This window comes from Tenrec ecaudatus, chromosome 9 (genome assembly GCF_050624435.1).
Source record: "Tenrec ecaudatus isolate mTenEca1 chromosome 9, mTenEca1.hap1, whole genome shotgun sequence".
In the NCBI taxonomy this organism is placed as follows: Eukaryota; Metazoa; Chordata; class Mammalia; order Afrosoricida; family Tenrecidae; genus Tenrec; species Tenrec ecaudatus.
This window is the reverse complement of record NC_134538.1, coordinates 125790703-125795130: the sequence shown is the minus strand read 5'-3', so window position 1 is coordinate 125795130 and position 4428 is coordinate 125790703.

Below are 4428 nucleotides of genomic sequence, written 5' to 3'. Positions count from 1 at the left end.
ATGCTGAAGCCTGGTTTGTGATCCAAGTGAGTTTTATGAGCATTCGAAGAAGTTTCAGCTTTACACAGGCACCCACAGGGCTCCTTAGGGACATGCAGCCTGCCTGGAAACTGCTCGCAAAGTCACACGGTTGACTCCGGGCTCCTGCCTTTTCAATTATTCCATGGGGAGGCATGGTGGATGACCCTGGTCGACCCCATTGGCTGAATTGACTTCACCTGGCCTAGGTGGCTCAATACAGGTGCTGCGCCCACCCACGCGTACCTGGTGGGAAACCTGAACCTCTGAGCATGTGCAGTGTGCCACTCCTTGGTTTCCATAGCTCAGACCTCTGGGCAGCACAGCGCCTATGCTAGACTGCCTAACAGTGTGAGCCCATTGTTGCAGCCACCATTGTCAGTTCATCTTGCCAGAGCCTTTCTCTTTCCCCTGACCTTCTTCTTTACCCAGCATGTCCTTTCCCAGGGACTGGCCTCTCTTTATAACATGTCCAGTAGACAGGAGGTGAAGTCTCGCCATCCTTCCCTCTAAGGAGCATTCTGGCTGCAGTTCATCCAACGCAGATTTGTTTGTCCTCTTGAGAGTCCATTGTACTTTCAGCACTCTTCACCAGCACCCTCCTTCAAGTACATTCATTCTCCTTTGGTCTCCCGTATTCTTATTCACTGTCCATCTTTCCCATGCATGTGAGGCGAATGAAAGGACGATGGCTTGAGTCAGGTGCACCTTAGTCCTCAAAGGGCTGATGGCTTGAGTCAGGTGCACCTTAGTCCTCAAAGGGCTATCCTTGCGTTTCAACCATTTATAGAGGTCTTTGCAGCAGGTTTACCCAATGCAATCTGGGATGTGATGTCTTGACTGATGCTTCCATGAGTGTTGATTATGGATCCCAGCAAGATGAAATCCTCAACAACCTGCAACTTTTCTACATTTATCATAATGGTACCTAAGATCTGATGGATGCTCAAAACTCAAACTCCCTGCCATCAAGTGGATGCTGACCCTGTAGGACAAGGTACAATTGTTCCTGTGAGTTTTTGAGGTTATAAATCTCAATAGGAGTAGAAAGCCCCCTCTTTCTCCCTCAGATTATGGGGTAGTTTCAAACTGCAGCCTTTGCAGTTAACAGCCCAACATATAGCCCACTATGCTGCCCGAGCTCCGTTTTGATGAAAAAAAAAAACAACAACGATGTCAAATAAATGGTGCACAGGGAAGGTCGGCAGAAAGAGTAGTCTGGGCAAAGGCCTAGAGGTGGTCCTTGGGAGTAATTTCAGGAGGGTAGGTGTTAGAGAAGGGGAACCTGCAGGGATGTGGTCAGAGATGAGGCTGAGCTACAGGCTACAGTGAGAAAGTCACAAAATGCCTTCTGTCTCTGACTACTGAGAACTACAGTTAGAATTTACATGTCGGAGTGTGCAAAGCAGATAGGCAGCAGGCCTCATCGGTAAAGGGTCATACCTTGATAAGAGGACCATACTCTCCCTTCTCTTGTGTGTGTCTCTCTATTCTGTTCTCTCTCTCTCTCACACACACTCTCTCTCTCTTCAAGTGTTATAAAAAGAGTTAGATGTATCATCAGAAGAGTCAGAGTACAGAGCAAAGATGTAAGAGTAGAAATTAGCTGCTGATACCTTGGTGAAACAGAGAAACACTTGCTAAGGGAAAGACAGGAAATATCATTTAGTCAACACTTAATATGCACTGATTCTGTGTTTTCATTTATTTTATCTCATTTAATTCTGAAATAGCTCCACAGATGGGTATTTCATTTATATTTTACAGGTAAGGAACTTAATCCATAGCAGGGCAGGTAATTTATCCAAGAACACCCAAATAATAAACAAGGAACTGAGACTTGAGACCCACGTTAGTAGGATGCAAAAGTGCATGTCTACCCTACGTATGTGTCTTCTCATTAGTTGCCATTGAGTCAGTTCCAAGTCATAACAGCCCCAATCATGACAGAATGAAACGTGGCCTGGTCCTGGACCATCTTCGCATTGATTGGTATAGTTGAGTCATTTGTGTGGCAAGTAAATCAATGCCTCCTTTAGGATTTCTCTGGCCTTCCTAAGCCTCTACTTTGCCAAGCATGATAATCTCCAGGTATTGATGTATCTCTGATAAGCTAGTTGAAGTCTTGGGCAGTATTCTGTGATCCATAGTATTTTCATTGTCTAATTTTTTAGAAGATTCCAACAACTTCTTAGTCTGTTAGTTTGGAAAACATACATGTATTTTAACAAAATCAGTATCTAGTCTGTTCCAGGATGTGTCCTAAGTGCTTTCCAAGTGTTGATTTCTTTGCCACTCCCAGCCACCATGGGAAATGAATACGTTCCCAGAGTGCAGATGCGGAACCTAGAGAACAGAGAGCTTCTGTAGTTTGCCAGGATCACACCTCCGCTGGCCGAATGACCAGGAGCCCAGTCTTAGGATTGTTACTCTATGGTGTGACTCCAGGGAACCTTGGTGGGGCGCTAGTTAAGCATTTAGCAGCCAACCAACCGTCTGTGGTTTGAAATTATGGCCATCGGGCTCTCTATAGAAGAAAGATGAGGCCGACAGCTCTGAAGAGTTTTGCAGACACGGACACCCCTTGGGACCCTTTTCAGCCCTACCAGATTCCTGAGAATCAATGGCAGTAGGGTTAGATCTTTGGACGGCACCTCCACAAGAATGGAAGTACATCTATTGAACACTTACCATGTGCTAGGCACAGGAAACTATTTTGAGTGCTTTCGATTTAAAGGTCTTAACTCATTCCATCCACGCTACCAGCCAGTCAAGATACCAAAAGGTTGTGAGAGCCACAAAATATGGTGATTAAATTATGTGTGTGGGCTCCCGGGTCAGGACCCATCATTTATCACCTGGGTGTCCTTGAATAAGTCAATTAATGCCTCAGAGGTTATTTCTTCCTCTGTGTTGTGAGAGTGATAGAGTTTCCTACTTCATAAGCTTGTGGCACTGTTTCGATAACTGATTTTATTGATAAATTAATGTGTGGTGAAAGATTAAGTTATTACACACAAAGCTTGCAGCACAGTGACAGGGTAGGTGATAGGGCTTGCGCTTCATGCACCAGGCTTGTGAGGATCCTGAGAGTTCTGCAGTGGTGCACCCCCCAGGCTCAGCCTCTTCATCAGACCACGATGATGACTTCCACCTCCCATCAGCTCGAGGGCGGGCTGCCTTGGGGGAGCTCAGCTGTCTCCTGGCGGCCCAGCCCTCACAAGGACACTGACTAGCCATTGCTATTTTAAGCTGGAGAAATGGGTTGGCTCTCACCCAAGCAATAAACAGAAAGTGGGGGGAGTAGGAGTGTACAAGAAAAAACAAACACTTGCTCACAGAAGACCATGTGCCATTTCCCTTCTGGGCCCCGAGAACTCAGTTCTGGGTGCACCTCAGATGCTGCCACTCCTGAAACAGCCTTGGCTGCCCCAGCAAGAAATTGTCCTATCAAGACTATCTGACGGGGCAAGAAATAATTAATGACTCTGTGGTATCAAGAAGAAACCTCGATTATGCAATGGTTAAAGTCCTTGGCTGCTAACCAGAATGTTGCGTTTGGAGAGCAGAACAATGTAGCCGGCTTGGAAAGTGGGTTGGTATGAGTTGGTATGAGTGGGTTGGTATGAGTTGAAATCGACTCAAGGACAGAGTTTGAGTGTTTCAGTGCAAAGAGACTGCTCAACCTTGAAGTGTAAGGTTATGTTTGAAGGGCATCCCTGGAGGCAGAAAGCCAAAGGGAAAGACACTGCAGGCTGATGTCCCAAGGTCATAACTGACTCAGGGCACACTCTTGGACACACCATCCCCCCTCTCTCTGGCTCCAGGAGCAGCTGGGTGGCCCCTCCACTATGGAAATGCTGAGGTCTGGTCTAGGGAAGCAGCTTCCTTGAGAGCTCACAGGAAGTCAAAGCAGAATCAGGAATTCACCTATTTGGGGGTCATTAGTAAAACCCAGGGGTTCAAACCATGTGGGCTAGACCCTTTCATGTGAACCGGATCCTCGGTCCCAGGAGGACTCCCTACTTCGCTGTGATTGGGAGCAGTGATTGGGCGCTGTGATTGGGCGCAGCAGGGACTGAGGGAACTCCACTATCATGACCATCGCCATGTGTTTTCCTAGGCTTCCTCTGCCCCAGGCACATGCAGAGCTTTGATACCCGGTCTCTCCTTTGCTGGGGGATCCTCATCTCCATCTTACAGCGGAAGGAACTGAGCCCCCAGGGACATTGAATACATTGTCCAGGCCAACCCAGCAGGAAAGAGCAGAACGAGGCTGTGAACATGTGCCAATGGGTCTGTCTCCAACCCCTGTGCTCTCAGCTGCTTCCCCACCCGGGGATATAGGTGGGAGAGATAGGCTTCTTCTAAAAAGAACTTTCTAAAAAGAACCAAGAAATTCTGTGTTCT